Raw genomic sequence first — 24,717 nt, 5'->3', positions numbered from 1 at the left:
ATATATATATATATATATATATATATATATATATATATATATATGTATATGTATATCTATACATATGTTTATATATTCATGTATATATGATATAAAATATATGTATATATATATACATATGTTTATATATGATATAAAATATATGTATATATATATATATATATATATTTTTTTTTTTTCCCCGGAGACCCCGTATGACGACAAACTTATTCATTACAGTCCAGTTAATGATGTGATTTTAAGAAAGCGCAAGGAGCAGTCGTATTTATATTGTCTTCCAATGGCAGCTGCAACTACAGTTCCTGCAGCTATTCTGGATGCCTTTGTTCGACAATGTTGTTGTGTAGAAATTCAAATGTATTGCTATGGTCTCTCACTTAGTTGACTCATTCACCAAGTCAGGATTGTGCCAGATCTAATAATGAGTTTAAAATGTTTTTTTTTCAATGGGATCTGATATTTTATCATCTTAGGGCTCGTACAGTACAATCAAAGTGGCATCCAGCTCTCTTGGCTCAGGCCTGGGAAAGCTCATTACCTTCTTTGATTCTTTTTTTTTTCTGCTGATGCATAAGCATCTGATATTTCACTTTCAGAGCCACTCTTAACGAAATTAATTAGCAAAATTTTCATTGCAATTACTCGCACAACAGCATCATCAAGGTGCATGCCTGGATCTTGCATCAGCTTGCCTCAGATAATACGTTGCGCTACACAACTAAGCACACAAGGAGGTCAAAGAGTTCCAGTTATTTTGCAAGTGATTCAGCTACTGAACAGGTGATTGTATCTTCAGCTGTCGTTTCGACTCCTCGCGAAGCAGCACGCACACTCCATGTTTGGGATTGAAGGGCTTTAACAGCATCAATTCTTGCCTTCCATCTGATATCAGAAAGTGGTTTGACTGTGATTTGGATGTGTGATAGTGAATCTTCCATCTTCGAGTTGAGGCTGAAAATATTGCATGCGCTGCGGGTGCCTAAGAATAATTTTGCTGCTGCCGAGCAATGTGCAGCATCAATAATACAACCAGGTTTAGATTATAGCAGCTGCAGGGGATTAAAAGAAAAAAAGCTCTGGGATTCATTTCAAGCAAGTATGCTTGGATACCACTGTTCTTCACTTTCATGTTGCTGCCATTATTGTACCAATGACCCCCAAAGTCAGCAAGGGTGGGGGGCTTTGCGTCACCAAACTAAGAAGCATCTCAGTTAGACCTGCACTACTCATGACTTCTGCATTCAGAAAACTGAGAAAATGCTCTTTGATTGTCACACTTGTATCCTCAATATGTACGGTAGAAAACGGTCACCATATTCTCAACATGACATATGTGAGGTGTATTGTCTATGATTTTTCACATTTCACTTCACCGTCTGGAACGTGTTTTGAATTTTTCTCTCTACCACGTTGCTGCTCATCAGCCATATCAACTGCTTTTGAATGTTCCATCCAAGGTAGCTACAGTGCAGTTTGACATGATTTCTGTAGAATGAAGAAATGGTGAAGGCTAATGTTGAACTGCGTTGGTGGACTGGTAGAACAACGGTTGAAATATCCAGAACGTTAAATTGAGTTATGCTAATTCCGACGAATGGTTAACGTCAGCTTCTCCTTGCTTTCCTCGGTTGTTAGCGCAACCCAATCAATGTTCTGTTTATTTCATCTATTTACTCTCGTTTAGGCCTGGCATAATTGTTCCTTCCTCAAAGGCTCAAACTTTGCTTGTAGCTCGACTCAAGCCAGAACATTTCCATTGTCATGTTTACACAGCCATTCATGTGTCCCATGAAAACCCATGCAAAGCTGAGCCAAGAGCTGGACAATAGCAAGCACTTGCTGTAAAAAAAAAAAATTCTGACAGTTCTTTCATTCACTCTGAAATAGGGTTTGTTCCTCTTGGTCGATGATGTTGTTGCATTTAAGTCTTGTTTTAAGCTCCTTCCGTAGTTGCAATTATGCATGCATTTCACGTGCTCTCGAGATGTCCGATGGGATTTAAAGAGTTTTGTCATCTTGCACCATGTCTGAAGTTGTGTACAAGTCAAATGATGTTCTGAACACATCATCCTCATCATCATCATCATCATCATCATCGACTCATCAACCATATCAACTGATTTTGAGCATTCCATCCAAGGTAGCTTGACAGTGTGGTTCGACTTGACCTCTGGAGAATGAAGAACAAGTGAAGGCCACACCTGCCAGAGAGGTTCCTGGGCAAGAGTCTTGCTGGGTGATTCCTTGTTACCTTCCCAGGAATCATTCAGTCAGGGAAGGAATTTGCAATTTGGCCAGTGTCAGAGGTAACTCGTTTACTATTCACAAAGGACACCATGGGATCTTTAGCATCGACTAGCTAACGGCAGCTGATGGGATGCATAGCTGAACATCCATCTGAGGATGAGTACACACATTGATGTCTCGCCCTGCCTGCAAAACACCAGGATGACAGTTCATAGCATGGCTAAGATTTAAACCCAGATGAGACGGCTGCACGGTGAGTGTGTGTAGTCGAGGTTATCCTGCCAGACATCCTAGATGACTAAATAACCTCCAAAATAAACGAATCGAGTGAAGTTGATGGTGTGCCTTCACAAATCCTCAAGCTTCCCACCTGAAACAATGTTTAAAGATGGCAAAAAGTTCCACCAGGAATGATCCAATATCAAGTATTAAGTTTTAAAGTTGCTTTTTTCCGTTTTGACCCCTGTGACCCCAAGTCTCCACTCCTTGGTGCATGGACCAGAGTCAAATCTAAAAACTCATTCCATATTTCATGCGTCCCCCAGTGTTGATTGCATATACAACGTTTCATTAAAAAGTTTTCTTCGTGTTCTTGTGTATGGCAGCTTGACTGCCAAGTAGCTATCATTTTGTTGGGGCACGACAATGCTGCTGATGCTGTGCCCCAACACCGGTACACTGGTACTCATTTCACCAACCTCAGAAAAATGACAGGCTGAGTCAACCCCACTTGGTGTTAATTCAGTGGCCAATGGGACTCCAACTCAGGACCCTAAGATCCCAAGCCAGCCACCCTAACCATGAAGCCAACACCAGGCTTATAAAAAAAATGTTTTAAAATGTGCCCGTAATTGCATTTTTGGGATATAACCTTTTGACCCCACCTCAGGGGGTGAGGCCAAAAATGATACTCCTCTCACACCTTCTTGCCATGTGGTTATCATAACTACCAAGTTTGGTGAATTTCTGCTCAACCGTTCAGGAGGAGATAATGTGACGGATGGACAGAGCCGATTACAATATTCACCTGTTTTTTTTTTCAAAAAGCGTAGGGATGATAACAAATCTGGCCTTTCTCATAGAATAAAACAGCCACTAGTAACACTCTTTCTTCATTGATCATCTTTCTTCATTAATGACTCCATCTTTGTTCTTTACTTCCTCAGGTTCCTTCTGATGATTCCAATGCAGTATTTGGTCTTCTGTTTGATTTAATCGTTCTCAGTTGTGGAGTGGCAATTATACTGAGATGAATCTGCTGGAAAATCTAACTTTGCTCTTTGATTTGGACCTTGTGTAACGAAATCTACTCACCATTCCAGGATCTGGGTTCAGTGGAGTCATTTACCTTATGGGTTGCAGACTATTCTTGGCTGCTTTCTCTTTTCCATAAGACTTGCTTCAATTTTGCTTTCTTGCTGATCCTGACTCTCCTTCACAATGTCATCCACCCTACTCAAAACCTTTATAAATAATTTGTAGTATTGTTCTCTGTTGTCTTGTCGTCTGCTTTCTCTTTGAGTGTTTTTTGTATAAAAAAAAAGCATTGCCAAAGAAAAAGAAAAAAAAAAAAAAAGGAGAACAATTAAATTACAAAATTTATCCTGTAGGTGCAAGTTTTGGAAAGTGTGTAACGCTGTGTTCACACAAGATGACCTAATAAAAATTGAAAAATAGCAAACCTGACAACCGTTCAGACAAGTTGCAAACGAGGCAGACACACGCACATAATGTATAAATATGAACACCAAGAGATGCAAACAAACATTCATAATACAATAAGTGTAGCAAAACTTAATGAGCAGGTTGAATGAAAAGATTGTGTGAGGTCGTTTGATGTAATCCACGCTATTCCATGAGTATTGTATAAAGCTGAAAAAAATAAACTATTCTATCATAATATAGAAAAAAAAATTATTGTTTGAGGAACATTCATCTGGCAACAGAGAATCATGAAAGGATGAAATCCTCTGTTCTTATAATTTACATTTTGTTTTACCAAAAATCAGAACGAATTGAAAATCTTTTAATTCACTACTTTATAATATTAATAACTTTGCACTGTCAACATCAACAACAGCAATAGGTCGCCTCTTTATTACTGGCTGCATCATGTGGCCTCCTTCCTGAAAGCACAAACTATTATTGCAGCAAAGAAGGAAAGAACCGAAAGTAAAAATATAAGTCGAAGTAGAAATAAGAAGTTGGAAAACAAAGAAAGATAGAAGGGGGGAAATAAATTAATAAATAAGCCAAACGAAGAAAGGCCAAAAAAGATAAATGTGTTATTCACTCCTTTGTATCAACAGCACAATGAGTTGATTACTCACTCGCAAGGAAATGTGAATTCATATTGGGGGAAAAACAAACCCGAAACAAAATGAGTCATCAATCCAGGAAGAGATCCCCACACAAAGGGGACCACTATTACCATGGATGACCACCCCCATAAAGGGGGAATTGTGCAAATGGTCACATGGATTTTCATAATTTCACAATATTACCAGTCCTAGATAATGCTATTTCTGCTTTCATGGCTTCAATCAGAACGACTAAACGTACAAATGTGATTCGCTAACACGTCCCAAAGATGCAAGATTATCGGCCTTTATTGGAGATGTGCAATGTCCTCGAGCATCATGGTTTTGATACCTGCAAAATTTTAAGAACCTTTGGACAGATTCTACATTAGCCATGAACTTGGGTCCAGGTTTGCATCCACAAGGTGGTGATCGATATGCTGTTGGGTCCATATGTTGTATCATCTTGGATCCACATGTTGATATGCTGTGGGATGGGGGGAGGGAGATGGAAGTTATGTTTTCACCCCTGTCTGTCTGTTTGTCTGCTTGTGAGCAGGATATTTCAAAATAGTTATGCACGGATTCTGATGAAGCTTGGTGGACGAGTTGGGTGTGTGACAAGGATGAATCGATTAGATGTTTGGTGATGTTTGGGATCCAGATACATTTTTTAATTAATTTTTAAGTGATTTTTTTACCATTGCGGGATGGTGCCAAAAACGATATATTACATGATATGTCGAAAATTTGTGGATGGATTGTGACAAAACTTGGCGGATGAGTTGAGCAGGGAACAAGAACAAGCCAATTAGATTTTGGGTTCAGGTCCGAATGCAGATCTGGCCTATCATTGAGATGCAAAAGGTAAACTGCTCAGCCTGGCGGAGGTATGCTCTCGACCGAGTGCCGTTCCAGTTGGCTTCTGAACCACCTGCAATCTTGTTTCCCAAGCCTCAGCCAAGAGAGCTGGATGCCACTTTGATTGTACTGTACGAGCCCTAAGATGATACAATATCAGATCCCATTAAAAAAAAAACATTTTAAACTCATTATTAGATCTGGCACAATCCCGACTTGGTGAATGAGTCAATTAACTGAGAGACCATAGCAATACATTTGAATTTCTACACAACAACATTGTCTCACAAAGATGAACAAAGTCATCCAGAAGAGCTGCAGGTACTCTAGTTGCAGCTGCCATTGGAAGACAATATAAATACGACTGCTCCTTGTGCTTTCTTAAAATCACATAATTAACTGGACTGTAATGATTAAGTTTTGTAGTCATACGGGGTCTACACACACACACACACACACACACACACACACACACACACACACACACACACACACACACACACACACACACACCCCCACACTCACACACACACACACACACACACACACACACACACACACACACCCACACACACACTCACAAGCATTTAAAGGCCATTTTCTCCGCTAAAGCGGGGGTTAGCCTTGCGGGCCCCATGACAATCTTCTCCACTTTACCCTATTTTCTGCATCTCCCCTTCTTAATCCCCTTGCCCACATTTCCTCTTCCACCACCTTTAGCCAAGTTTTTCTCGGTCTTCCCCGTCCTGTACTTCCGATTACACTCATTTCCAACACTCCTCTCACCCAGTCACTTCCATCCTTCCTCAACACATGACCCAACCATCTCAACCTGTTTCTCTTCACAACCTCCATCACAGACTCTATTCCCATCATCTTCTGCAAGTCATCATTTGTCTTCCTCTCTCTCAACGATACTCCACACATCCATCGAACCATTCGCATTTGCACCCTTTCCAGCCTTTGTTGCTGCTCCATGTTCAGTACCCATGTCTCACTCCCATAAATCATCGTACTCCTCACACATGTAGCAGACACCTTTCCCTTCAGCTTCAATGACACTCCCCTCTTCGTCAGCACGCCACTCAGTTCCCGAAACTTCTTCCATGCACATCTCACTCTAGCAACTGTCGAAGAGTCTGATCCACCTTCTCCATTCAGCATGTCTCCGAGATAGCAAAATGTTTTCACCCCTTCCAGCTTCGCACCATCTCCAAGATCCAACTCAACAATTCCTTCATCTGCAGCTCCCTCTATGCACACCTTACACTTGAATGTAGCTGCCACACTGGTTAATGACTCTCTCACACCACTACATTTTCGATGAACCCATTCAGCACACATTGTACACTGAATGGAGTTCACTCCAACACCCTTCCTGCACACAGCAGATGGCCACTTCCCAGTCCTTTCCACCTCACCACATGCTTTACCACTTGCCATCACCTTCGTCTTTCCGATATTCACCTTCAAACCTTTTACCTCCATACATTCCTTCCACTTGTTCATCTTCTCCTTCAGTCCATCCAGACTCTCTGCAATCAACACCCAATCATCTGCCCACAGCGGCTCCCACGGTCAACCCTCCTTTACCCTCCGAGCCAGCACCTCCATCACAACTACAAATAGAAATGGACTTAGTACTGACCCCTGGTGCACTCCTACCCTCACCTCAAACTCACCACTGTTCCCATCCTTCGTCCTTACAGCTGTGCCCACTCTCTCGTACATGGCCATCACTACTCTGATCAACCATTCCTCCACTCCTAACTTCCTCAATGCCCATGTCATAACTTCACGTGGAACCCTATCAAATGCTTTCTCCAGATCAACAAACCCAAAAAACAACTTCTTCCTCTTCTCCATGTACTTCTCCTTCAACTGCCTTACAATAAAAGTTGCATCTGTCGTTCCTCTTCGTGGCATAAATCCAAACTGCATTTCGTCAATCTTTACTTTCTTCCTTATCCTCTTCTCCAACACCCTTTCCAATACCTTCATTCCATGCTCCAATAACTTTATTGCTCTATAGGAGCCACAGTCCAGAGGGTCACCTTTCCCCTTGTACAGAGGGACGAGGGTACTCAGTTCCCAATCCACTGGAATGCGGCCTTCTTTCACCACCAGATTACAGATCTCTGTCATTCTCTTCACACCCCAACTTCCCGCTGCCTTCAACATATCTCCCACAACTCCCGTCGGCCCTCCTGCTTTTCTATTCTTCATTGCTCTTATAGCTTCCTCAACTTCCTTCTCAGTTATCTTCTCTGCTGGTCCTAAAACCGGGTTACTCTCGATGTTGCTCTCCCATTCATTTTCTACATTCAACAGCCTTTCCATATATCTCTTCCATCTTCCTTTAATTCCATCTGAATCCACAACGATTTGTCCCACTTCATCCTTCAAGCAACTCACCCCCGTCACATTAAATCTCTCTCTCGCTATCTGCTTTGCGATCCTGAATACCGCGCTCTTACCCTCTACCAAATCAAAGCGTTCTCCGAACATTTTCCTATGGGCCTCCTGCGCCTTTGCTCCCTCTTTCTTTACAGCCTTCTTGGCTTCCTTATAACTTTCATGTGCTGCCTCTTCTTCCACCGTACCCTTCGCCTTTTGCCATTACTTGAACTTCTTCCTCTTCTCTTCAATCGGCTTTCCAACTTCAACACCCCACCATCATGTTTCCGAGTGCCTCGGTGGTCCTTTTGTCCATCCACATACCTCACCAACGGCTCCCAATAGACTATTTTTCATTGACATCCAACCACTTTCAAGCTCAACCACATCATCCTCAACCATACTCAGCCTCTCTCTTAATGCTTCCTTCACTGTCGCCTCTTTCAACCTCCACACCTTCATCCTCGGTTGGTACTTCACCCGCTGAATTCTCCTTGCACCTTTCACCCTTCTATCGCAGACAACCAGGTGGTGCTGTGAAACAGTCTCCTCCCCTGGGATCACCTTTGTGTCCCGGAGGTTTCCCCCATCTCGCCGACGCACCATCAGGTAGTCAATGGTTGTCGTCGACCCACCTGACGTGTATGTAATAAGCTTATTATCCGCTTTCTGGAATTGAGTATTACAAATCAACAAATCAGCTCCATCAGCAAACTCCAAGATCCTTTCACCTTCTCCATTTCTCACACCATATCCATAACCCCCATGGACTCCCTCAAAACCATCTGGACTCCTTCCCACATGTCCATTCAAGTCTCCTCCAACCACAAAAACTTCCTCATCTTTCACATTTTCCATCAATTTCTCTATCACACACCAGAACATGTTCTTCTCTTCATCACTTCGACCGACCTGCGGGGACATATCCCGAGATGACGTTCACCAAGAGATTTCCGATCACGATTCTCACCATCATCAACCTTTCACTCACTCGAGTCACACTCACTACACTGTCTACAAACTCCTCAGAAAACATGACACCAACACCATGTACACCATCCGTGCACCTTTGCCACATAAACTTATACTTCTGCCCCTGCCTACCCTTCACCATTCTCACACCACTTACCTTCCACCGTGTCTCCTGCACACAACATATGTCCACTCTTCTTCTGACCAATGTTTCAACCACTTCTCCAGATCTCCCTGTCATTGTCCCTACATTCCATGTACCAAACCTCAGAAACCGATCTCCACGTGGGGCATCAGACAATTGGTCATCATAAATGGAAAAATTTCCTCCCTTGCTTCAATCGGGTTCCCCACCTTGAGTTTTAACAATAGTGGGTGAGGACCCCCACGGGGTACCTCGGTCTGTACCCTGCCCATCAGTTGTACTCATCATGGTTCCCTTTTGAGGTGATGTTTTTATGGCCGGATGCCCTTCCTGACGCCAACCCTTTTCGTTGCTTCTTACGACATGCAGGGATACGGTGTACCTATTCTGACCGGGGTACACACCGGGTCTACAGGGAAGAATATATATATATATATATATATATATATATATATATATATATATATATATATATATATATATATATATATATATATATATATATATACATACGAGGTCCATCTAAAATGTAGCAGGACTTTAAAATATGTATGTGTCCACCCCCATTATGTAAACATTGTCATTGCAGGTTACCAACTTGATTCTTGTATTCAACTACTGCCCCACTGTCACTGCATTGCTTTTATATGATTTGTCACCTCGCTCTTCCATGTGCCTCAATTCTAAATATATCTGCAGCACCACCAATGAGTTATATTTGCACCATAAGCTTCACCACCATATCTCGAAGCCTACGACACTGACTTGTTGTGGGGCTCACACTCTCGTTATCATCATGCAAAGGTCCTTTCTCAACATAAACTGTAAAACACCATAACTTGTTGCCTTCATAAAAAAATTTGCACAGCCACTTCACTCCCCACCTCTAATGTCAACCGGCCTTTCTGATACACCTTGAAAAAGGAATCCTGCCAAGTATACATTATGAAATGCAACTCTTCACCAATGTTCTTTAAATCCGATTCAGCAGTCAAGAGCCAAGCGGGTTCATCGATGAGATCTGACCCCCTACTCATTCCTATGTCGTGGCCCCACCCTGAACATCAGTCACGTCAGAACATCACCATCAAAAGATGCTGACGTAGAACTCTAATTGGGCTGAAAGACAGCAGGATATCGCACTTGGTAGCATCCTCACATCTGAGATGTCCGCTAAGTCTGGTGTTGGCTTAGTGGTTAGGGTGGTGGCTTGGGATCCTAGGGTCCTGAGTTCAAGCCCTGTTGAGCCACTGAATTAATACACCAGGGGGTTGGCTCAGCCTGTCATCTTCCAAGGTCGGCGAAATGAGTAGCAGTGTACTGGTAAAGGGGACATTGCTTCAGCGGCATAGCCACGTCCCAACCAATGATGCAACCAACAGCCACAGGTTGCACTCGATCGAGAGAGTTGTCTTCTCATGGATTTATTCTACTGCAAGCATTGCTGGCTTGATCTTCATCAGAACTACTTCATCTGTTTGTCGGTGTTCCCCAAGGATGTCTTCCTCAACCACATTTGTTTTATCTTCATTTGTGTTATGGAATTTCATGCAGTGACTTCCTCATTGAGGTTTATTGAAATTTCCATACACCTCTCAATTCCAGGTTTAAAATATCTCTCTTAAAACCTCATCTGTGAACATCTGCTTTCCTTAATTTATATTTTTCTTGATTTATTTTTAAAGCAATTTGTGATTTTACTTGAAAATAGAAAGCGTGACATAAGAAATTGATTGAAATCTAAAATTCCATTTTGATGTGGTCAACATGAATGACATCATTCTTCAGGAGGGATGCAAATCCATCTCTCTCTGTCTGTCTCTCACTCTCTGTCTCTCGGTCTGTCCCTCTCCCTCTCCCTCTCTGTGTCTGTCTCTCTGTCTCTCTATCTCTATCTCTATCTCTATCTCTATCTCTATCTCTATCTCTATCTCTATCTCTATCTCTATCTCTATCTCTATCTCTATCTCTATCTCTATCTCTATCTCTATCTCTATCTCTATCTCTATCTCTATCTCTATCTCTATCTCTATCTCTATCTCTCTCTCTCTGTCTCTGTCTCTGTCTCTGTCTCTCTGTCTCTCTCGCTGTCTCTCTGTCTCTCTGTCTCTCTGTCTCTCTCTCTGTCTCTCTCTGTCTCTCTCTGTCTCTCTCTGTCTCTCTCTGTCTCTCTCTGTCTCTGTCTCTCTGTCTCTCTGTCTCTCTGTCTGTCTGTCTGTCTGTCTGTCTCTGTCTCTCTCTCTCTCTGTCTCTGTCTCTCTCACTCTCTCTCACTCTCTCTGTCTCTCTCTGTCTCTCTCTCTCTCTCACTCTCTGTCTCTCTGTCTCTCTGTCTGTCCCTCTCCCTCTCCCTCTCCCTCTCCCTCTCTGTGTCTGTCTCTCTGTCTCTCTCTCTCTCTCTCTCTCTCTCTCTCTCTCTCTCTCTCTCTCTCTCTCTCTCTCTCTCTCTCTCCCTCTCTGTGTCTGTCTCTGTCTCTGTCTCTGTGTCTGTCTCGCTCTCTGTCTCTGTCTCTGTCTCCATCTCTCTCATTTCATTCCACCTTTGGGATGATGTAGGATTACATTGAGGTTGTGCACATGTTTTTTTTTTTTACCCTTCAGCTTATTTGAGCTGAGGTGTATTTGGTGGTTGTTGTTTCTCTCCACCCATTTGTCCATCCATCCTTCTGTGCACTCCGGTTTGTTCGTTTTTCCAGGCATTATCTCCTATAAGGACTGAGTTGAATTGATGAAATGCATGTGGTATGTATAGTCTACTTGTGTGGATAAACGTTTCCCGGTTTTGTGCTTTGTATTTTTAATTGTCACCACCACCAGAGAAAGAACCATATTTAATTGAGTCGTACGTTTCCTTTCCTAGTTGTAGACAAATCCCATGAACAAGAAATTATGGCAATCTCTCTTGATACCTCTCGAGCCTTTGACACCTTCTGCCATGCAGCCTTGATTTCTCGATTGTCATATTTTTGTAATCAGGGCCACCTGCTCAACTGGTCGTCTGATTTCCTCCATGAGTGGAAACAGTGTGTGGTCCTTGATGGTGTCCTTTCCCATGACCTTTTCTGTGAGGATTCAGTTCCATAAGACAGTATCATATGATCTACATTATTTTTGATCCTTTTCAGTGGTGTATGTGTTTTTATTGAAAACCACCTTCACTCTTTTGTCAATGACCCCACGCTGTACAAAATGGTCCATTACTCTTGTGAATGACTGGCTGGTGCCGAGTCCCTTTTAATAGACCTGGACAAGACAAGCCATTGCCCAACAACTTGGGTCATGGCTTTGAATGCTGGCAAGTCACATGCTCTCACACCATCTCTCCAGAAGGATCAGCAATAAAACTATCCAATACATTTCTCTGGACACCCACTGGAAGAAGTGCAGTCCGTTCCATCCTTGGCTTTCCAATCTGTCATAACGTTTTGTGGAAGGATCATATCTCCAAACTAGCATCAAAGGCTCATCACCGACTGGGTATACTCAGTGGCTCTAAGGCATCCCTGAGCCATATGGAGCTCATCACAGTGTACAAGGTTTTCATATGGATCTCCATGGAGTAAGACAGACTGTTTTTTTGGCTTGTGCTCATCTTGAGGTGGTCAAAAGCAAGCCATAATGCACCATCGGAATCCCAAGGCAGGAGTTTGGATATATCCAGATACTATCATTTTCCCACCGTCACCAAGTTGGTCGACCCTCTTTTTTTATGCAAGCTTACATCTGGCCTTATTCCTCCAACCCTCTCCTTTCTCTGTCCTCCCCAAAACCACCCCAAACGACTCCAAGCTGCAGGCTTCCAGAAGATAGGTTAAACCTGACAGATTATAAATGACATTCGATTGGGTGTGGATATGGCACAAGCATAATTGACCTCCTAAGTTAATTTGCATTTCTATGGAAAGATTGAAGTATTGAAATGAAATAGCATAAGCATTGAGCTGTACATCAAACCCACCACATATAAATCGGCTTCCTTAAAAATTATGAACATGGTATGTCATGCATTTTGCAATGAACTCTTTAGATGGTGATCGGTCTTACGCCTTGTGTCAAAGTACACCGATTATATATCAGCATGAATTGGTTTGCAGCATTAAAATTTCAGGTACTTTACTGATTATTGAATTTGTTGTCCGGAAGAAGCGACTGAATGACATGAAACATTGTTTGTTTGTTTTTTTTGTACCAATTCCGAAACATCCGACGACATTAATTTTCAGCACAATAGTCACGGCAGAGTGTCGCTCCAAATATCCTTTCATCAAATGCTTTTACACATTCAATACTTACATACATAATGTTTCCCCGAAAATGCATCACAGGCGACACTCGAAAGCACAAAATGGAAATAATTGCGAAATTGTTGAGAATTATGTTCACAATAAAAGCGCGCTCGTTATCACCAGCATGATAATGAAACTCCATTTTGCACGATGAGAAACACCAAAGACTGTTTACTCTGCCTTTCCCCTGGAGTGTTCAATCAGCCATACTGATGCGTGTGCCTGTTTTCCTGCTGCAGCGGCCTCATGGCTCTGGAGACAAATTGGGTGATGAAATTCCACATTCCCACTGGGATGCTCATCATGCACTCTTTGGGCCCCTCGTTAATTTGCAAGGTAATCGGCCATTTCGCCTTGGTGCTTGGCTGCCTAAAGTCCGACTGAGTTTTTAACTTCTCGAGTCTGCAGGACATCTTTCCATCACGTTTCTTCACCTCTTGATACACTGAGGCTCGTAATGGAGCAATCGGGCTGAGAGCAGCTTGCTTTAGCAACCTGGAGGGGATATCTCACCAATGGCAATTAGAATCATTCTGCAGAGCTTCCAACATATCTGATAGAATTAGAAATAGAGGGTGTCTTCCCTAAAATTTCTTTCCTCTAAGGACTGTATAGCTGGCGATGTGTTATGACGTTTGCTTCTGCTGTGCTCTCCTTTCCCTTTGGCGAAAATAATCCAAGCTATCTCATTCACTTAATGCAAAGAGGAATTTTTATCCCACCCCCCCCCCCCCGACAATGAATTCACAATCAACAACGTGCAAGCCTTCAACATTGCAAGGCAATGTGGATAGTCCCCTGTGGATAGTTCCCTGTAGCAGTTTCTTTCCAAGTCCCAATCACTATCACTCATTCTTCGAGGTAGCCATTAATTGCTATTGGCAGCTGCAGATCTCTCGGTGAACACACGAAACTGTATATAATCCTGCACTCATGTTTTGGGATTAACATTGTATCTATAAAGTTTTTTTCGGCATTGCCAACTCCACCGACTTAGTTTCTCTTCTCTCAACTTATTTGGATTGAGTCCACATCCGTGGTCTATCTGTACTCCGGGAAGTTTTTAAAGGACGAGGTCATTTGACGAGTGCAACAGCAAAAAAGAAATACATTAAAAATATTAAATTAATTTTTTTTAATACTTCCACTTATTGTGGTGGCATGATTGCATGCTTTCAACTGGCTATGAACAAGTGCATCACCACTGCTACCAAGTATGAGGGCACTGCTGATACAATGCCCCTATTACCAGTACACTGGTACTCATTTCACCAACCATGAAAGGATGATAGGCAGAGTCAACCTCAACCCCACCTGGTGATAATTCAGTGTCTGACAGGGCTTGGACTCAGACCCCTAAGATCCAAAAGATCCCAAGCCCACTACATTAACCATTAAACCAACACCAGGCTTAATTTATCTTGAAGTGTGTCGAATGACCTTCAAGTCGTTGCCACTTCATGATGTAAACTGGTTACAGTCAACAATTAGCCTGGTGTTGGCTTAACAGCTAAGGTGGCTGGCTTAAGGTCTTGAGGTCTTAGGATCTTGGGTTCAAGCCCCTGTTGTGTCGTTGAAATAATAGCAGGTGGGTTGACTCAGCATGCCAACCTTCCAAGGTCGGCAAAATGAGTTCCAGCTTACTGGAAACAGGGCGCACTGCAATCAGCAGCATAGCTGCACTTCCAGCAATGATGCAACCAGCAGCCACAGGCTGCATACAAAATTGTAGCAAATCAACAATTGTCCTTGGGGTAAAAGGTGAATCTGTGTTTGTCTTTGTTGACCAATGGTCTCCTTCATGTTTGACTATTCCTTCATGTTTATCTGTTACTTCCTGTAAATTGTAGTATGCTTTTGATTTTGATTCCAATTTGTCCATTGATTATTTGTATTGGTACATCAACTGGGCACATGCCTGGTTTCTCCCCTCTCCCCTCTCGGCACCTCTGTGTGGTGTAAGGTGTTCTATGAACTCTGTAGTTGGATCTTTTTGGAGATCTTCATGACCACACATTTGATGCTCGATATGGTAGTTAAATGAACTCAAATGATAATCGCACAACCACTGAACATCTTTGCAGTTTCACTCGTATTTGCATCTATTTTGCTGAAGTGGTCCCACAATAGTCCATCTGATACATGTGAAGGCTCTCAAGGCTCAATCCGTGTCCATTATCGTGACACTTCTCTTGAGGGCCGAGGTCTTGGGCATTTCTCGCTCGTGAACAAAACATGGGTTTTGGGTGCTTCTCAATTTTTATTTTTAGTTTTTAATTTTTGCTGTTGCTGTCTGTATGAGTCCTGATGGATTTTAACCCCTGCCCTTCTCCAATTCAGCAAGGTCACATATTAAATCAATCCGTTTCTCAACTGTTTCCTTAATCCCCAGCTTTATACAACATATTCATTCATCTATTCCACCATTACTCTGTCCATGCCACCTGCTTCAAATTTAGCTGTCCAGTTTCTCACCATTCCTTCAAGGTGCTCAAAGCAACTGCTTTTCTCAAAGCAAATGGTATTATCAGTGGACGCAAAGTTCTATTCCATCTGAAATTTTGTGCTTTGTTTACATCTCCAGCTGCCTGTCCTTCCACTTAATGTTGAGGTGTGCGAATATGTGCATCGTATTCACGAGTTCAATTTTATCTCAAAAACGATTTCTCTTTTTAGCCACAGGAGAGGGTATTGCATTTGGTTCCGTTTGTTTGTCTGTCTGTTTGTCTGCAAAGAATGTAAGTATATCTATTCATTCAATAGAATTGAAATGATTATGATAATGATACATTATGATTATGATAATGTTTATAATTATGATGGTACATAATGATAATTATAATAATAATGATAATTACAATGGTACATGACGATAACAACAATAATAATAATGATACATAATTATAATGAGACATAATGATAATGAATGTAATGATCATAATAATGACAATGACAATGGTACATAATGACAATCATAATAATGAAAACACTGAAAATGATAATAACAATGATAATGTTGATAATGATAATGGCATGTGAGTACAGTACATCTATTAATTATGTACGATTAGAACTTGAGTACGTCCATTAATGACGTTCTCATGCAATGTGAGCACTGTACTACATCTATTCATTATGTACTGTTTGAATGTGTATTGGACCATCAGTACGTTTATTAATTGCGAGCACATACCACCCGTCGCTCCGCTGATCGGAGTGTGAAGGGAAGGGGGTGGAGAAAGAGAGAGAGAGAGAGAGAGAGAGAGAGAAAGAGAGAAAGAGAGAAAGAGAGAAAGAGAGAAAGAGAGAAAGAGAGAAAGAGAGAAAGAGAGAAAGAGAGAAAGAGAGGACGGAGAGAAGGGAGGGGAAGCTGGGAAGGGTAAAAGAGCAAGGAAGGGGGTGGAGGTGGGGAGAGCAATTCCTCACAAAACATTGCTATACACTGTGGAAGGGAGGGTTGGGAGAGACACACACACACAGACAGACAGAGGTGTGGGAGGAGAGTGCTGCATTTTATTTGGAGGGGGAGCAAGGAGGGGATAGACAGAGAGAGTGGGGTGCAGGGGGGGGAGGAGGAAAGAAAAGAGCCATGTGAGAGCTGGAGGTGGCATTAGCAAATAGAGTGATATGTTATGCTTAATGACCAAGCACATATAAAAAATAAACTCATGTCAGAACAACTGCACACACAATGACACAACAGAGTTTGTAATGTTAACCACTGGCACATCTGCAAAAACTTAGACATCCCAGTTCCAGAGACTTTGTGGGAACATGAACCAAAAGTATTCACTGAAAACATGGAAGGACTGCTCACCTCCGACCTAATGATCCCATTGAGTGTGAACATCAAAAATGAAGCATTACGATCACATATCACACTTGGGTACAAAAATGAGAGAAGAAGGCATTGTTAATTGAAGTTTTAACACCAGTGATTTTGGACTAAACAATGCAGAAAACAAGAAAATGACAAAATACCAAGACCTCAAAAATGAAGTGAAAAGATCCTGGAAGTTAAAGAATGCCAAAGTTGTACCAGTGATGACGAAGAACCTCTCAGAGATATTAAAAACCATCCCTCAGAATATGATTACAAACAAACTGCAGTTTGAAGCTGTCTGGGGGCTCAGTAATGATCCTGAAGAGAGTCCTCAGCACCAAACTTTGAGAACAGAAAACTTCACAGCTTGGTCCATGAATCGTGACCCCTTACCGAAATGAAGGTAGATACTTTGAGCCTGACATGGGAGGACTCCATTCCACATTCTGAAACTCACATATGAAGATAACAATGAACAACACACACACACACACACACACACACACACACACACACACACACACACACACACACACACACACACACACACACACACACACACACACACACACACACACACACACACACACACACACACATTGCCTTTTATGAGTATAGATGTATTATTGCACTGTGACTACGTCTATTAATTACGTACCATTGGAATATACCTTCAGACCTTTACACTCTTTAGACCCTTTTGGCTCCTTCAGACCCTTTGAACCTTTTTTCAGATCTTTAGACCTTTATACTTTTCAGACGTTTTAAATACTCTTTCGACACTTTAGAGCCCTTTGATGTTTTGACCTATTTTAGATGCTTTTGGACCCTTTAGACCCCTTTACACAATTCAGACCCTCTAGACCTTAAATTATACTCTAGACCCTTTTAGACCTTTTCAGACCTTTGCCCTTAAGACCATTTAGAGCTTTCATTTGCAATCGATGACCTTTCATTTCGTAAATCCTTCCATTTACTTGTCACACACAAAATACACGACACAAAACAACTCCTGATGAGGGGCTGCAATCTATAATTGCTCTTTCTAGTTTCCTTATTAATTGCTCAGGTCGATCAATTGTTGTATGCTCACTCCTTGTGAAGTCTCATAAACACACTTGTACATAATATTCCGTGTTATTACAAGGAACGTGAATGCAGGTGGAGGCCATTAATTTGGCTATCATTATTGTGCTTTATCCATTAATTTAATCAATCGGTTTATTTACTTAATTGCACTCAGGGGCAGGTGTGGTGAGGGGAAGAAGAATGATTGAGGAGAAGAACAGTGAGTTAGGAACAGGCACATCATGGAGGTGTTTTACTCCCTTCAGATATCTATCTAATACAACCCCTTGATCCTTCTCCCGTGTCAATGCTCCAAGACTGCCCCTTGCATCATGTGGTCCTCATTTTCATTGTTCTTCCCCATCCCGAGCACCTTACGTTTCCTCATATAATATTAAATTGCATCTGCAAATATTTTGCTTAATCTATGAAAGTATCCAGATGTTCCTGAATCTGATCATCCACCACTACTTGTGTGTTCAGCACATTGGGACAACCGGCTTATCTTCCCCTCTGAAAAGTGGCCTATCAGAGAGTTTCAGGAAGGGCAGGCAGCTACATTTATTCCTGTTAATCGACACACATTCTCTGGAGATAAATACGCATTTTGCAAAAGGAAACATTTTAAACAGCAATATTTTACATTTAAACACTGTGCATTGTTGTGTTTCAATCGTGCGTTACAGAATCTTGCATTCTTATCTCGTTTTGCAGAAGATTCCATTCCACACGTAAATGGACCCGTGGAGCCCGCGCCATCCGGTATATCGTTTTACAGCTGAAACCTCTGCCTGGAAAAGACCCCAAAATTACTGGTGCTGTCCCTTCTGTTACAAGCACTCCCAGCACACCACGTTGTGGTGTGCGCTCATTGTTACGTTCACACATCTTGTCTAGATATTTGTTTATCTTACAATCCAATGGTTACACAAACATCATTTATAATGCAGTAGTTTCTCAACAAGCTCTTCTTGACCTATTAGTCTTGAAATGATGCTGTTTTATAATAATAATTATAATAATAGTAATAATAGTAATAACTATGATGGTTAACTTGTTTTCATTTCATGGTTGAGGCGAAATATGTCAGACATTGTACCAGTCATGCATCTCCCATGCACTTTGCACTCCTGTGCGACATACAATGTGCAGAGAAATAAGTATTCGTAAGTGGAAATAAAGATTTATAGACATCAATGGGTGCTATGTTGGCTGTCGACTTAGAAACCACTCTGTCTTGTAAATATGTCCACCTTGTTTAGCGTCTGCATGTGTAACAATGGTCGTCTTGAAATTACAGCCACGGAAAGGTATCGCCGAAAATAATACCACCTTCGGTCCGCCTCTTGGATTACAACAGCAGGTTCCATCCTCAGGATATAGGTCTTCCCACCTACACACCTCCTGCTTGGCACAAAAAAAATTAAAAAAACACAGATAAAGTTTCATTGCAAGTCGGAGGTCAAGACCTTGGGCAATAGAGACGTGGCAAACGAAAAAGAAAAAAAAACTGAAGAATTTGACTGTGCCGTATACAATGTAGCGGCTCCTCGTGTTTCAATTGTCTAATTGTACGTTATCCGATGAGACGTTTACCTTACAAACCCACGAAAAGAAAGAAGTTTGAGTTCTTGTTCTCAAAGGAGGGGGTGTCAGTAAAGCTTGAAAATGAAACGGATATCTCAGATCTCTGAAACCTGTTCGAATTAACTACTGCTGTAGGCCTGTACTACAAAAAAAGAGAATTTAAACTGATTTGGAATGTTTTTCTTTCTACAGAACTTTCAGAGCCTGAGTTATGCAAGCCCCCATAAAAATTAACAGTACATCGATAAGGGATGGTTCCATCAAAATCAAAATCAGTTCCACCACTCTAATATACTCTTGAAGTCTTTTACTCTTCGGTAATTAAATACAAAAAAAATGTTTGTTTTTTTTAAAAAAACATTTATTTTGTCCTTAATTTTTATTCAAATAGTTATTAAAACTTGAGTTTTTGAATCGAAATAGTTTTGGCCAAGCCATTCTATTCCACATTTCTGTGCAAATTCTTTCACAGCATTTTCCTTCATCTCTTTGCCCGAATGGTCTGTGTGCTCTCTGTTGGAGACGACGCTTTGCCTTGCCTTCCGATAACATTGACCCACAGCTGCTCAAAGACCTCGGTGAGTTGTGGCCTCATTTTGTGATAAAAACACAAGTTGAAAATGTGCCATTTTGCACATTTCCAGACAGCTGGCTTTGAAATGTAACGGGATCTGGATAACGGAGTTTCTTCATGAGATGATAAAATAAATTTGGTTTTCTGGTGTTGGGACAGTTTTTCTTAACACGTGATCTGACCACAAGTTGAAACGTGGAGATGTTTCGGGATATCATTGAGGATGACCATGTTAATAATAATAATAATAATAATAATAATAATAATAATAATAATAATCGAATACAATTATCAAAAACAAACTAAATAGCTTACTTCAATATGGGACTTTCAAAATGCTGTAATTTGACTCAGAATGCTTGGTGCGCATGCACAGAAACCCCTAGAAATAGCGATCTTCATGGCACGTGACCTGCTACTGCGTGTGCGCAGTAAGGATTTTTACCTAAAATGGCTCACAAAGCTTCTAAAAAAAAACAAATACTTGAAAAAGTACCTGGGAGGAATCTGGGCTGTGCCGCTGCACAACAAAAGAGTTGGAAGGAGACACCATATTTGTTTTGGATGCTTCTGAACACCAATAGGAAGAACATATCTGGGGCTTGTGAATGCACTGGGTAAGTTTAAATTCAACTTTTAAAATGAGGATATTTACTATATGTCTGGTGTTGGCTTAATGATTAGAGTGATGGGCTTGGAATCCTAGGGCCCTGAGTTCAAATCCTGCCCAGCTGTTGAATTAATACCAGGTGGGGTTGACTCTGCCTGTTTGTCCTTCTGAGGTTGGCAAAATGAGTGCCAGCATGCTGGTATACTGTGTCGGAGTGGCGACCTGTCCAGGATAGTGCCCAATAGCCAAGGATACTGCTTAGGCAGCACCAACGCTCTGCACAGAGTATGGTCTCGATGGATAGATGTTTATTATTAATCATGTTGGGAGTGGGGGAAGGGGGTGGAGCTGTGAGTCCTGCTATAAATATATTGTTTGTTTCTGGCACCACGTGAGAAATTGCATTCAATTTTGGAAATTACTGCTCAAAGGAGAAGTGTGTGTGTGTGTGTGTGTGTGTGTGTGTGTGTGTGTGTGTGTGTGTGTGTGTGTGTGTGTGTGTGTGTGTGTTGTTATGTCCATTTGTGAATTTGAGGAGGTGTAACAAAGTCCTCCAGGAATCAAAGCATTTTTTTTTGACCTTCTGTGTCTTTGACCTCTGCTTCAGAAAGGGATCACGGTTCATGGACTAAGCTGTTCAACTTTGTTGTTCTCAGAGTTTTGTTCCGAGGGTTCGATTCACGATAGTCACCGAATCCAGGACTGCCTCCAATTGTGGTTCATTTGTGGTAATATTGCCGGAGATGATTTTACAAAATTTCAGTGAGGTTCTTCTTTGTTATTCATGTTTCCCCAAATTATCACTGATGTGCAATTTTGACTCTCTTCAGCTTCCAAGATCTCTTGATCTCATTTTTGAGGTCCTGGTATTTGGTCATTTTCTTGATTTCTGCATTATTGAAACCAACACCACAGGGTTCTGATATCTCAATCAGCAATACTGTCTTTTCCTTTTTGTTCCTGAGAGCGATGTCTGGTCAATCGGCTTTGTTTTCTATGTTCAAGCTCGATGGGATCATCAGGTCATATGTGAGCATGACATCCTTATTTTCAATGATTGCCCTTGGTTCATGTTTCCATGAGTTTCCTGGGACTGGGATGTTGAAGTTTTTGCAGATATGCCAATCACTCATTTTAGATACAGTACTTTGTTGTGCCGTTGTGTGTAAAGTTGTTCTGATAATACTTTTTTGCATCCTGAAAGCAGGTGACTAGTACTTGCTGTTTCTGTCTTGCACAACCTACACTTGTCCATCTGGCTCAGTCCCGCCATATTTTTTTAATCCATTGGTGTAGTGACCTTGATCTTGGGCATTTATTAGTATTTGTTCTCTATCACAGTTCAGCTGACCTTCTTAGCCATTCCAATGAGCCTTCTTTGTTGATCCCAACTCAGTCCAATTATTTTTTTTGTATTTTCCTGCTCTTTTGTCATTCTCCCAGTTGTTGGTGTATATTTGTTGACATTTCTTTTTAGATATTTAGTTTGTCATTTTTGCAATTGTTGGGGCTGTATTTGTTGCTGTTTCATTTGCATGTGCTTTATCATCATTCTATTCGCAACTGTTTTTGGAAATTCCTTGCAAGGTGAGTTAGGGATACATTTTCAGGTTTGCTGTGTTCATGTTTGTTTACAAATTGAATCTGATAGTCTGTTGAGCATTTCACATCCTCAGCTAGTCTTGCACTAGTCGTTCTGTGCACCTAATTGAGTCCATCAGGCCGCTTAGAGAAAGGGATGTTTTCAGGATCAGTCTCGTTTGATGCAGGTATTCCTTGGTAATTGTTTTGTGCATTTGACAGTTACATATTTGATGGCCCTCTTTTACTCCGAGGTATTTGTATGAAGCTTCGTTGTCTAGCTCCTGCATTGTTATATATTTGTGTCAATTTTAATGTTGTCCATTTTTGTTGGTCTACCTTGTATGAATGTGCAGTTGGCATACTTATCTAAGCCAAATTACATTTGAATGTCATCATCAGAGAATATGCCTAGTGGTGGCTTAATGGTTCGTGTGGTGGGCTTGGGATCCTCAGATTCTGAGTTCAAATCCCACTCTGCTGTTCAATTAATACCAGGTGGGGTCGACTCTGCCTGTCGTCCTTCCGAGGTCGGCAAAATGAGTGCCAGCTTGCTGGTGTACTGTGTCAGAGTGGCGACCCGTCCAGGATTGTGTCTAATAGCCAAGGAGACTGTTTCGGCAGCACCAACGCTCTGCACAGATTATGGTCCCGATGGATGGATGGATGGATGGATGGATGGATGGATGGATCAGAGAATGTCATTTGAGTTGTTTTTCCGATTATTCGTTATGTGGTGCAGAGTGCTTTAAAATCATCTGTGTAAAGTAGATGTGTGTCACCTCTCTTGTCTCTTTGGACGTTCTCTTATTTGATGTCAGGATATATCCATTTTCTTGCTCATTAGGAACACTAAATCATGAATCTTCGATTTCACAAGTAATCAATGCTTGAACAAATTAGACCACCATGTACATTAGAAGTGCTGAGGCTAAAACAGAAACTGTCATACTTTGGACACATCATGCGAACAGAAGCCGAAAGTCTGGAGAAATCAACCATGCTGGGTATAGTTGAGGAAACAAAAGAAAGGGGCAGACTTTACATGTGCTGGATGTTTGGGTGAAGGCGACAACCAAGCTGTCTCTGCTCATGATTCAGGAAGTAGTGCAGGATGGGGATGCTTGGAGAAAACTGATCATGAACGTCACCAGAAGTCGGCCATGACTTGACGGAACTAGGTAATGAGATAACTAGATAAGATCAAAAGGTGTGGTCATGTAATACACATTTACAATAGTCTTGTTGAATTTCAAGTGGAAACGAATGATTGATTCTCCACTTCCAACACTTGCATCCAATTCTTCTGCGATATCATGTATATAAATGAAATAATTCTACAAAATTGGCTGTTTAACACATTTCATATTTGCTTGAGTGACAGCGGTTGGTCACACGTGAGATTACTCAAGATCGTCCACAAATTAACGACCATTTTTGAATTCATCGCACCATTGAAACGTACATCTGCATGAAAGAAATGGTGAATTTCAATTGATATATTGTTCTTTTCATAAGAAACATTATGATACACCTGTGTTTCACAAAAAAACGTGAATGTTGATGGGAAACAATAAACGCAAAGAATTTCAGCATTTTACTCTTTTCACATGTTCTACAATAATAAGTCCACCATTCTCATCCTTTACATTCAGTCCTTGAAAACATGCATGCTCAAGTAAAATGTTTAATTGTGTTTCAGGGAAGTTTTTCATAAAGTCAGGATGTACGTGTTAATGGGTCATCAACTCAGGATCCATTAGCTGTCGAGAACTATGTACGTTTCTTAATTAGCCTGTCCGCCACGCAGTGGGTGATGATGTTTTGGTGTGTGTGTGTGTGTGTGTGTGTGTGTGTGTGTGTGTGTGTGTGTGTGTGTGTGTGTGTGTGTGTGTGTGTGTGTGTCCAGGCTATAACTCTTTTAGCATTTTTTTTTAATGTTGAAGGCTCCAATTACAGAATAAATAGTCCTCACCGAGGCCAGGCCTTAAATAAAGAGAAATTAAAGAGAGAGAATGTAAAGTGATGAGTGAAAATGAGTGAGTAAGAAAAGTATATGACGAAAAGTGTGTGATGTTTGTTTGCAAGAGAGATTAAAGCTGACCCGGTAGATATGGTTTGAGTTCGACAGAAAGTAAGATCAGCAATCCTGACACGGAGAGTGCAAGATGGTTCTAGGTACCACTTTAACTCTCCGAAGTCAGAACGGTAGTACTACCCTGAACGGTTGCCGTCTACAACTTTCTACCTAAAAAACGTGGTCTAA

General features: G+C 41.4%; 1 protein-coding gene across 4 annotated transcripts in view; it reads left to right on the top strand.

Moving 5' to 3' along the window:
* LOC147012140 (uncharacterized) overlaps positions 1-24,717 on the top strand; it is a 208,262-nt gene that overhangs the window by 132,408 nt on the left and 51,137 nt on the right. For 2 of the 4 annotated variants that reach the window (XR_015051468.1, XR_015051469.1), the window contains exons 26-27: positions 18,814-18,914; positions 20,159-20,264. The gene's annotated coding sequence lies outside the window, so the exon portion shown is untranslated. Of the gene's footprint in view, positions 1-18,813; positions 19,297-20,158; positions 20,265-24,717 lie in introns of those variants that run through there. The other 2 variants (XM_085855847.1, XM_085855846.1) reach the window with 1 other exon arrangement.

This window comes from Eptatretus burgeri, chromosome 15 (assembly GCF_056783735.1).
Source record: "Eptatretus burgeri isolate ZD-2024b chromosome 15, Ebu_testis_v1, whole genome shotgun sequence".
NCBI classification, from domain to species: domain Eukaryota; kingdom Metazoa; phylum Chordata; class Myxini; order Myxiniformes; family Myxinidae; genus Eptatretus; species Eptatretus burgeri.
Note: the sequence above shows the minus strand (reverse complement) of the source record. Positions and strands in the feature narration are given on the sequence as shown.